This window comes from Lactuca saligna, chromosome 4 (genome assembly GCF_052625555.1).
Source record: "Lactuca saligna cultivar CGN05327 chromosome 4, ASM5262555v1, whole genome shotgun sequence".
NCBI lineage: Eukaryota > Viridiplantae > Streptophyta > Magnoliopsida > Asterales > Asteraceae > Lactuca > Lactuca saligna.
In genome coordinates this window covers 222,222,266-222,234,583 of record NC_136420.1, presented here as the reverse complement: position 1 = coordinate 222,234,583, position 12,318 = coordinate 222,222,266, and the positions used below count along the sequence as shown (strand labels likewise).

Sequence of the window (12,318 nt, the reverse complement as noted above, 5' to 3'; positions counted from 1 at the left end):
GTATTCAATTTGGCTTTAACGATTCTCAAAAATATCATTTTGCTCCTACAAATCTACAAAAAAAATAGTTTAAACAACAAAAAAATATTCAAAACAATAAATCTAACAATTTAATGCAAAAAGAATATTAAAAATTCTGAACTTAATATCAAATGAACGCAAATATATATACAAAAAATCAAGCCTTTAGAAGGTGAAGGCAATAACGATGGTCAATAGTAAGGAGTTTGACGAAACAGTGGAGATAAAGTTATGCAAAAGTTGGAGATCGGGATGGTGGGAAGCTTATTTTGGTGGGACAATGTTTTTTTGAAAGAGAAGTGGTAACAATGTTCACCGCGGAGGTGGTGTGAGTGAGGGTATTCTTTAAAATGTTGGGATACGGGCAGTGACAGAGCTAGATGGGGCGTTGCGGGTATTACAACACCCTCAAAAAAATTGTTTTATGTATATAAAAAATATTATTTGTAAACATGTTCTATGTTATTGTACCCCAGGTAAAGAGATTATATCATGTTTTTTAATGTCCCGAATATGATAACTACATAAAATATTTATTGATAATTTTTGTATCCCCATATAAAAATTTATAGCTCCGCCATTGATAGGGGACCACTTTATAATAATGAATTAATGATAAAAATTAATTGAAAAGAAAAAAATAAAGGTAGAAATAGTTGTTTCAACACACTTATCATATGGTTCATGTGGTTTGCCAAAAGTAATAAAGTCAATCCCTACTAATTTTTTTTGATGCAAATGGCCTCTGTGGTTTGCAAAACTTGCATAGATGACCCTTTTTACTAACCTCGTTACTATTTTGCCGTTAAGTACTGAATTTGTAAGGGCATTTTCGTCTTTTCAAGTATAAAATGATTGAATTAGTGACATTTACTAAACCACATGGACCATTTTTGAAATTTCTTTGTAAAAAACAATTAAATTGCTAGTGGAGCACTCTAACTCATAACCTCCACCTCTTAAATTACCAAAGCCTTAACCAATTGAGCTGAATGCTCTCTTGGTTTATTCTTTCCTAAAACTAATTTATATATTAACAAAATCGTTAAAACATAAACAATAAATAAATTATAAAAAACATTTTTTTACATAACTTTTTTTAAATTAAACAAAATGTATTTTAGTCGTACTATAAAAAAAATATAGTTTTTTACAAACAAATTGTATGTATTTTTATGTATTTATTTTACGTAATATATATATATATATATATATATATATATATATATATATATATATATATATATATATATATATATATTTTGTCTTTAAAAAAATACGTTGTCGTATAAAAAATGTGTTTTTGTAAAAAATGTTTTTTTTATGTCTTTGAAATAGTAATAATTAACACTACTCATGACATAAAAAATGTATAAATTTTTTTGGGTCACTAGTTCTAACTGTTTTTTCAGTTATACGTATTAAAAACAAATTAATAACGATTTTGTTAGGTATCTAAACAATTTATACATTTTTTTTATGTCAAGAGTAGTATTAATAATTGTTACTTCAAAAAGATATATCACTATGTATTTCCATTTTCATTTTAACCATACGATTTAGAACTTGTGATTAAAATGAAATACATATTTTAAATAAGACATATAACCAATATGTTTTTTATGTTTTTTTAAATACATATAAAAAACCATACGTGTCTTAAATAAGATATATACATATTCGGTTATATGTATTTTAACCGAATATGTTTGTTATGTATTTAAAAAATTTATACGGTTTTTTTATGTTTATTTAAATACGATTTAGAACCATACATATTTTAAATAAGATATATACGTATTCGATTATATGTATCTAAACAATTTATACGGCTTTTATGTTTTTTTAAATACGATTTAGAACCATATGTATTTTAAATAAGATATATATGTATTCGGTTATATGTATCTAAACAATTTATACATTTTTTTATGTTTCTTATAATACGATTTAGAACAATACGTATTTTAGATAAGATATATATATGTATCCGATTATATGTATCTAAACAATTTATACGATTTTTTTTTTATGTTTTTTTAAATACATATTTCATCTTAATCGCAAGTTCTAAATCATATGTTTAAAATGAAGATTGAAAGACATAGTGATATATCTTTTTGAAGTAACAATTATTAACACTACTTTTAACATAAAAAAAACCGTATAAATTGTTTAGATACATAACAAAATCGTTGTTAATTTGTTTTTAATACATAAAACCGAAAAAACGGTTAGAACTAGCGACCCAAAAGAATTTATACATTTTTTTATGTCATGAGTAGTGTTAATTATTACTATTTCAAAGACATAAAAAAAAAACATTTTTTACAAAAACGCATTTTTTATACGAAAACGTATTTTTTAAAGACAAAAATATATATATTACGTAAAATAAATACATAAAAATACATACAATTTGTTTGTAAAAAACTATATTTTTTTATAGTACGACTAAAATACATTTTGTTTAATTTAAAAAAAATTATGTAAAAAAATGTTTTTTATAATTTATTTATTGTTTATGTTTTAACGATTTTGTTAATATATAAATTAGTTTTAGGAAAAAATAAACCAAGAGAGCATTCACCTCAATTGGTTAAGGTTTTGGTAATTTAAGGGATAGAGGTCATGAGTTTGAGCGCTCCGCTACCAATTTAATTGTTTTTTTTTTCAAAGAAATTTCAAAAATGATCCCTGTGGTTTAGTAAATGTCACAAATTCAATCCCTTTATACTTGAAAAGATGAAAATGCCTTTATAGATTCAGTCCCTAACGGCAGAATAGTAACGACATTAGTAAAAAGGGCCATCTATGCAAGTTTTGCAAACCACAGGAGTCATTCGCATCAAAAAAAATTAGCATGAACTGAGTTTATTACTTTTGGCAAACCGCAGAAAGCATTTTTGTAATTTTGTCTATATATTCATTCTATAACACATGACATTTTGATTATATGGTTTCACTTATGCACTTAATAATAAATACTTCGTCCTTGACGAATATATACGAAATTCGAAGTCGATATGACATTTAGCTTATTTGTAAATTTTTATAAATAAAGACAAAATTTCATCATTGGTCTTCATGTTTTCCAAAAAGTGGTAATTTCATATAACTCTAAAAAACATAACATTGATGACACTTTTGGTTTCAAAATATAAGTATGGATAGATCTTTTTATAAGTATTTTTTAGTAAAAAAATAGGCCTCACTCACTCTCTCTCTCTCTCATCAATAGTATAAAACAAACGCTAATAGGTAAACCCCACATGTTGATTTCCTGGCTTTTACCGAGATTTCAATCCATAGATACTAAATGGTTTCTTTAGCAAATTCCATTAAGTTAGCATATAATGTGGTGTTTAGTGGGCTAGACAATGAAGCAATTTTAGGTCTGGGACAAGGGAGTGCCTCATTTGTGATGCAAAACTAGACGATTTGATCATCTTTATTATGAATTAAGATTCCATTATCGAGGGAAGAGACGAAACCAATCACATTGATATACTCAGATGTATGGTGGAAATTCTCACAAGGAAGAAGCAGTTTAGCATTGGAATATGAAGTGTTGTCTATTCTTCATTTTGAGAAGAAGATGTTGAAAATATAGAGTTGATGGAAAAAATGTGTGTACCGTCCAAATTTTAACCCAAACTTTTTAATTTTTAATTAAAATAATCAACCAAAATCCCTTATTGAAAATTACATCAAAGTAATCATTTGATCAAAAACATGTCACATAGTTTTCAAAATCATTGTAATAATAAACATAGTGAAAATCATATCAGCGGAAGTCTAACAAAAGATATCCATGGATGCGATACATTTATATCGCAGACTTCCCTTTAATATCAAAACGCCTAAAAATAGTTAAAATCTAAAAAATAAGGAAAAAGCTTAGTGAGTTTCCCAATATACTGCATACCCTTATGAATGGTCTGATCTAACCATAGTCTTATGATACAATTAATCGTCGTAATGTTTAATATGACATAACTATAGTCTTTAATTCCTATACTACCACTATAGTCTTTCATGCAATTGCTATAAACTCATCATAGTATATCATACAGTTTCTATGATCCAATCTAGTCTTTCATACGATCGTTATGATCCAATCATATTCTTTCACACAATTGTTTTGATTCAATCATAGTCTTTCATATAGAAATCACAAAGACAATCTATCAATCGCAATATCTAATGTCCTACGTAGTATATTGGGAAAACTCACCCGATGCTAAAAATATCAATCTCATAATAACAGCTCCACAAATCAACTAACACGAACCATCAAAAGCCAAACAAAGGACAAACCTCAATCTATAGATAAAAACCATCCATGTATGACCAAAAGTAAAACTAGTTAAAGTTAACGGTATACGCACGACAACCAGGATCAGACGTGCTGCAGCCACCAGATGAAATAGCTATGTCTGGCTCCAAGAAGTGCGTCACGAGCTTGAACAGGAGCCCTGCGTCTAGTGGTTAAACAGGTTCCTTATTAAGATCTTAATCCTTTCAGTCAGAAGTTGAAACTTCCAAAACTCAATTGATTCAAAAGTCTTAATTGATAAGCTTTCCAGCTTTATCCGTATAGAAGTCCATAATTAGGATAACATCAACCTTACATCCATTAATAGACCAAAATGGCTAGATCTCAATTCATGTCACAAAGAAGATCCTTTCATTCACTCAACCAGCCTAAAAAACATCTATAAATCCATCAAATATTAGACTAAGGCTATGGAGTTTTCCAAACTCCAAGAACATCAAGATAAAGGGACCAAAATGACCAAAACTCGAGCTAACACCTGGATCTATGAAAGAAACCATAAAAGAAGGAAATTTTAAGAATTATATAGCTTGTAAAAGGTGTAGAAGATGGAATCTTCTACTAGAAAGAGCTTCACAATGCACCAAAGGCTTCCTTTTTCACCAAGAAACACCCAAAAGCAAAAGAAAACTCAATTGGGTGGTGGGGATAGGGTTTTATTATAGGGTTTCTCTTGAGGTGGAGGCTAATGAAGGAGAAACCCCTAAAATTCATTGCCTATAATAGGGTATAAAGCTTTAGAAATACGGTTTAGGCTGCCAGGCTAGGCGCATCACGGAAAATAGGAGACAAGTTGCATTGAATACATGCCTTGATGCCCAATACCATCTAAGGCATGCGCCTCTCCAGCCCCCAAAAACCAATTCCAAAATTGAATAAAATACAACACTGAACCCAATAAAGCATGTTGAAACCCCAACATTACAATGTTTACTAGAGTGGGTTTTTATACAACGGTCTTTGAACTTAACATCACCAAATTTCATGGGGCTTGTTAATTGACTGATCATATTCCTAATTTTCACTTATCTTCATTATGATGATGAAATAGTGGGTTAATTTAAACTTACTTGGCGTTCACCACCTTTGATGCATAATCGTGGCTACTTTTACATGAATTTGTGATTGTATGTCAGAGAGAGAGAGAGAGAGAGAGAGAGAGAGAGAGAGAGAGAGAGAGAGAGAAATACAGCTAGGCTAGAAGCCATTTGGTTTATTTTACATCAAAATTAAAGAAATCTAGAAAATATTTATATACGTAAAATCTTTTGGATTATTATCAAATTGAAACTATCCCAATAAACATGATAATGAAGAAATAAGAATGCATATATAATATTTACTTATATTACCTATTTATTATCTTTAATCTATTTATATATTATCTATTATATCTGTTATCTATCATCTGTTATCTAATATATAGTATCTATTATTTATTATCCATATCTTATATAACTTAAAAAAACTTTTGGTGAGTTTTCATAACCTCCAAATTTCAAGGCCACCTGACATGTCTAGTGTAGCGCTATTTGTGAAAATAGTTTATGGTGAAAGGTTGTTTTCCTACGTGTAAATCGATTGGATGAGAATCTTCGTTGGCATACAGTAATGGGTTCTTATTGGTTCCATTTTTAGCTTTTCATATGCTTTTTAATTTATTATGCCTTGAAACTATATTATAACTAGTTGGGTTATTGTTTACCTACTCAAGAGTTGATGATGATGTTTATCTAAAGAAAAAACACATGGGGTGTGGTAATTGTATGTATAACTATAATTATATATAATTGTTACCACTATTGTAATGTTTGCAATGGGTTCTGTTGAGTCTAAGGGGTTGCGCCATTGGGTCTTGGTCGTTCGGTCCATTTGTACTCACGGTGTGGGCCTGTCTAGCCATGTTTAGTTTTAGGGTTTGTATATATAAACATGGCTTAAAATCCCCAAAACTCATAACTAGAATAGATCTAAATGAAGGAAACGTCTTAGTACCTTCAATAACTCTGAAAGGTTCCACAAGCTCTAGATCTAAGGCCAATCCTTCAAGATTCAATGATTTCCTCTTCCCACTTCCTTCAAATCACCCAAAAATGGCTTAGAAGCTTGAAAGAGTAACAATGGGACTTAGGGTTCGGTGTTCTGGGTTCGAGAGGCAGTAAAGGAACCTTAGGGAAGAGAATGAGACGCTTAAATAGGCTCCATGTCCGGGATTTAGGGTTTTCCTTGCTCAGACCAGACTCGCCGAGTTCCCATAGCCGACTTGCCGAGTCGGTCACTAACTCCTGAACCTGGATCCCGCTCGGACTTCTGGACTCGGCGAGTTGACCCTTTGACTTAGGGTTTTCTTTCCTTCTTGGCCTACCTGATTTTGGGGTGTTACACGAAACAGTAGGTTTGTCAGAGAGAACATCATGGAGAGTTAAGGGGAGATATGTTGCTGGGCGCATCAACAAGTCCTCAAGTTTTGACAAACCAAGTGCTAGCGGTACAAAGGGTACACAAAGCGAACCCATGAATACAACAAGCAAACCATGCACAAGGCGAAGCTCATGAAGCAGCAAAACCAAAGTCAAAAGTAAATATTCACAAGTCCCAAGAACAACTTGCTGAGCAAACTCATCAAAGGAACAGAAGGTACAATAAAAATCTCAAAAAGAGAAAACAATTTTGGAATTCTCAAAATGTTAATCACGTTCAAAGAGAAAGGGTATCAAAGTCAAAAGTAAAAGTAGGTGCTTACTATCAGTCTTGTTTTCAAACGAACCAGAGGAGTAGTTTCGGTGCTAAGCCCAATAATGATAAGAACCGAAAGACTAGTTTTTGCTCAAAACCTCATTCTTCTCATCAACAATAGAAGTCGCATCCAGTCAAAGATATCAAAGGAAAAGGAAAGCTAATATCAGATTCTGAAGTACATGCAAAGAAGACAACTGCTAACCCTAAGAATCAAAAGGCTAATGAGAAACAAAATAAAAATAAACAATATGACTCAAATAAATCGAAACTATAAAGCAATAAATTCAAAGTTCTTACCATCAAACGAAAAGATGAAACCACTTTAATAAGAAGAACATATCTGGTTGATCTTTCTATTGCAATTCCCTGTCCTGTAAAAGGCTCACGAGGACCAAAAAAACTTTGGGTTCCTAAATTTGCTTGATTTTTGCAGGTTATAAGTGACGAGCAGTTCGACGACAAATGGTACATCGATAGTGGTTGCTCATGTCACATGACAGGAAGGAGGGAAGAGCTAAGGGAGTTTCGGTCCCTTAAGGATGGTGGATGTGTCAAATATGGGAATAATTCATATGGAACGATCAAAGGATAAGGGATAATCACAAAGGGGGAGTTCTAAATCAGGACGATAGCATATGTGGAGGGATTGCAGCACAATCGAATCAGTGTCTCTCAACTTGTTGTGGGAATTGGCTTGAAGGTTTCGTTCGATGATGAAGGTTCTTAGATTGTTGAAAAGAAAACGAAAGTTGTCCTGTTGAAATCTAAGCGAAAGGGAGAGATGTACCCTCTTAATCTTAATGCGAGGAAAGCCAGTTGTATGTCTTTTAACGAAAGCACACTATGACAAAAGTTGGCTATGGCACCGAAGGCTCTCACATCTCAACTTCAAAGATATCAACAAGTTGGTTATTGGTGATCACGTGTGAGGTCTTCCACTTCTCAAATTTGATAAAGAACACTTGCGCGCTGTGTGTGAGATGGGAAAGCAAATCCGAAAGAGTCATCCCACTCGTATTAACAGAAAGATCATCAAACCACTTGAACTACTACACATCGATTTGTATGGACCCTCAGCAATTGAAAGTATCGGTGGTAGTAAGTACATTTTAGTAATTGTTGATGATTTTCATGTTTCACGTGGGTTTTCTTTCTTAAACAGAAATCAGAAGCGACCCCAAAGCTCAAAGTGTTTATAAAGCAGGCGGAACTTCAATTACGTAAGGTGGTTAGGAATGTAAGAAGCGACAACGTGTTGGAATTCAAGAATCAAGAGTTCGAAGAAATTCTTGGTGGTTAGGAATGTAAGAAGCGAAAACGGGTTGGACTTCAAGAGTCAGGAGTTCGAAGAATTTCTTGTTGATAAGGGAGTGTCTCACAACTTCTATGCTCCCTACACTCCACAACAAAATGACATAGTTGAAAGGTGAAACCGCTCTTTGTGTGAAGCATCCTGAACCATGCTCAGCTTCGCCTCCTTACCACTATACTTCTGGGCTGATGCAATTGCTGCTGCCTGCTATACCAAGAACCGATCCTTCCCCAATAAGAGATTTTCCATCACCCCATATGAAATATTAAATAATCGCTAGCCCAATGTTAAGTTCTTCCATGTGTTTGGTTCAAGGTGCTTCATTTTCAATTCCAAAGAGAACCGAAACAAGTTCGATGTAAAGGCTGATGAAGGAATTTTTCTTGGTTACTGATATTTCCATATTTATACTTATTTTTAGGAAATATTTGAGTACATTTTTATATATAAACTAGTAATTTGTTTAGAATAATGGTACTTATGAGTTTAAATGTTAATTGCAGCCAAAAAGAAGACATTTTGAAGAAAACGGGCTAAAAACGTCAAATAAAGAAACTTTGGGAGTTAAAAGAATAAAAGACAAGAAATTAAGGAAAAGCGGATTCATGACGTGAATATTTCAAGATTCACGACGTGAATCTATATTCTAGAAGATATGTACACAGGTGAAGGAATCCTTGACGGGCACGACTATCTATAACTCACGACGTGAATATCTTAGTATTCACGATGTGAATGAGGAAAATCAGCAACTATATATATCTTTAACCATTACGATTAGAAAAGCTTTTGGTTCGCTGATAAGGGTTCTAAAAGGTGATTTTGAGCAGAAGAAAAGTCATGGGAAGAAGCTTTCAACACCAAAAGAGTGAAGGTCTATAATTTAGGTTACTTATTTTTTACTTAGGAACATGTTTCAATACACTTTGATTTGTGTTAGTGTGTTAGTTGCTATTATGAGCAACTGAATCTAGCTACTCTTGTTTAGCTAGATGAAGCTTCCAACTTATGAATAGCTTAATTTTTATGGATTTATTTAGTTGGTGAATTGCTTGTGTTGGATTTATAGTTACCTAGCATGCTTGTGTTTGTTTCTCTAGTTGCTTGCCTCCATGTTCTGTGTAGATTAGTGACCATTAACTGCATGAACTTGTTTACCTAGTGATTTAATGAACATTAAATTATTAGAGCTAGGATTGACCAATCTTAGTTAGTAATTAGAGTAAATAAACTTAGCTGTGTTAGAGAACGTGGATTGTGACTATAATTGCGTTTGCATAATAATTCTTACATAGCATAGTCATATTCATAATTAGCTCTATGTTTAATTATGTGTGACCATACATAATTTGACATGAATTAATTAATTATTGGTAAAGTTAGACTTAAATTACTAATACAATTACAACCAACTTGATAATCCATAATTATTAGCTAGCCATAAGGACGAAGTGGATTCGAACTAGACAAGAGTGTTTTTACTTAATTGACTGAATTTGAGTTAAGTTCGTCTGATCTTGTAAAATCAGATAAAACCCCTTTCTAAAATTATTAATAATTAGGTTAATTTGATAGCAAGTATATTAATTAGTAACACCGTTCCCTGTGATCGACACCCGACTTACCCAAGCTATACTGTAATCTGACTAGGTACACTGCCTATAAGTGCATAGTTAGTTTAAGTTTGTTAGGTTATAAATATTAAAATTAGTGGGTACTTTCATGCACATCAAGTTTTTGGCGCCGTTGCCGGGGAACGGCTTAGTTTATTTGCTTTAGGTTAATCGATCCTTTTTTGTGGGTAAAACCTGCAAAAAAGTTAATTTTCCAGCAAAAGTTTTAGTTTAGTTTTCATTATCTGTTTCAAAATTTTTATCTGTTTTTTTGTTATTTTTTTCAGAACTCATGACGTGAATTGTTAGATTCACGACGTGAGAACTGTGAATTCCAGTTTCCCTTAGTTTTTAGTTTATTTGTCTATTTTCGTTCAGTTTTACATTTTGTTTATTTAGTTAATCTGCAGGAGTTCATGACCAGAAGCTCAAACACACCTTTGGTGCCACAACTTGAAGATCCCGAGTCGGCAATTAACAAGAAGAAGACGCCCTTCAAAGAATTCAAATAAGTGTTTTCAAAGAAACCAGGGAAGAAGACTGGGGAGTCAAGTTCATCCTCGAAGAGCAAAAGCAAGATTGAACACTTGGATCAAATACCCTTCCAAACCGAGTCCGAGTACGATACCGAGCCTGAATTTGAAGAACGTACAAGTAAACCCGAGAACGAGCCAAGGCACGAGATGGAAAATATCGAGGAAATGTCCATGGGAGCTTACAGGAAGAGAATGCTAGAATATTTTGGTCCAAGCTTAGTACAACCTGCCATCCCGGCCACTGCCACATTCGTGCTAAAGGGACATATCCTTTCCGCACTAAAGGATATCCCATTCTATGGAAAGGATCACGAGGATGCATTCAAACACTTAGATGAAGTAAATGATATTGCCGATTACTTCAATGTCCCAAATATTAACAGAGACACCATTTTGCTAAGGATGCTTCCCGTTACCTTTAAAAGAGCTGCAAAGGATTGGTTAAAAGCACTTTCACCCGGTACCGTAACTACTTGGGCTCAAATGCGTGAGCAGTTTTTAGACCAATACTGTCCACCATCCAAGATTGCTAAACTCAAAAAGGCAATAGCCAACTTTGAGAAAAACCCGGGAGAGTCACTTTACGAAGCTTAGGACCGTTACAAAGGGTTGTTAAGGAATTGTCCTCAACATGACCTTAACATTCAATAGGAGGTATCAATATTTTATGATGGGGTAAATGTGATGACAAGACAACTCCTTGATTCTCAAGGACCACTCACTAGGAAAAATCCGGGTGAAGTCTAGGAATTAATTGAAGAATTCGCGAAACACTCTTGCGAATACCACAACCCTAGGAAGGAAGGAATTAAAGGAGGAGGAGGAGCCCAAACTGAAGAAATAGCAGCCATGATGGCTATGCTAAATAATATGGACCGGAGGTTGACACAAATGGATCACTCAATTTATGCCATAAGAGTGGGCTGCGAGAGGTGTAGTGGCCCGCACTTGACAAAGGACTGCAATTTAGATGAGTTTGGGAACAGAAAAGCTCAAGTGTGCTACTCGAGTGGGGATAAGTTTGATGAAGACTGGAGGAAACCAAAGAAGGAGTGGCTGCCATATGAAGAGTATAAGAAGCAAAAAGAAGAGAAGTCAGGCAGACAGGTCGAGGCTTCTATCAAAAGAAACAGCCACCAGCCGAGAAGAAACCCGATCTAGAGACCATGTTGATGAAGTTTATGGAAGCCTCAGAAAAGAGACATGACGCTACTGATTCTACTATTAATGAACAACAAACTTTATTAAAGAATCAACAAGCCTCCCTTAATAACCTTGAAGTACAACTTGGTCAACTAGCCACTCTGGTTCATGAGAAGTTGTCCTCGAAAAATCCCGAAATGAAGACCCAATCTCATGTAATGGCCATAGATACTGAAGAAGAGGCCATCTCTGAGTTCTTAGAGGCACTAGAAGAAGAACAACAACAACCCGATCCAAAGTTGAAGAAGCCTAAGCTCGAAGATCAAGAAGCTGCTGAACATTCGAATTCACGACGTAAACCATGTCAGTTCATGATGTGGGCCCGTCAGGAACAGAAAAGTTATGAAGTTGGTCCGGTTTATCAGCCGCCCTTGCCATTTCCTTCCCAAGCTGCCCTTAGTCCACTAGAAAGAGAGCATATGGAGTTTTTTAGGCACGTGAAGGGTATCTCGATTAATATACCCTTTGTCGAGTCCTTATCCAAATTCCCGAGTATCAAAAATTACTGCAAGATCTGATAGACACTCGGAACCAATTAAAGAAATAATCTAAGGT

At 33.7% G+C, this 12,318-nt stretch overlaps 1 non-coding gene across 1 annotated transcript; it reads right to left on the bottom strand.

The window, feature by feature from the left end:
- Positions 1-11,091: 11,091 nt before the first annotated feature.
- LOC145044568 (small nucleolar RNA R71) lies at positions 11,092-11,198 on the bottom strand. Its single transcript, XR_013681517.1, has one exon. It is a non-coding gene; the product is annotated as a small nucleolar RNA R71 (small nucleolar RNA).
- Between the last annotated feature and the right edge of the window lie 1,120 nt (positions 11,199-12,318).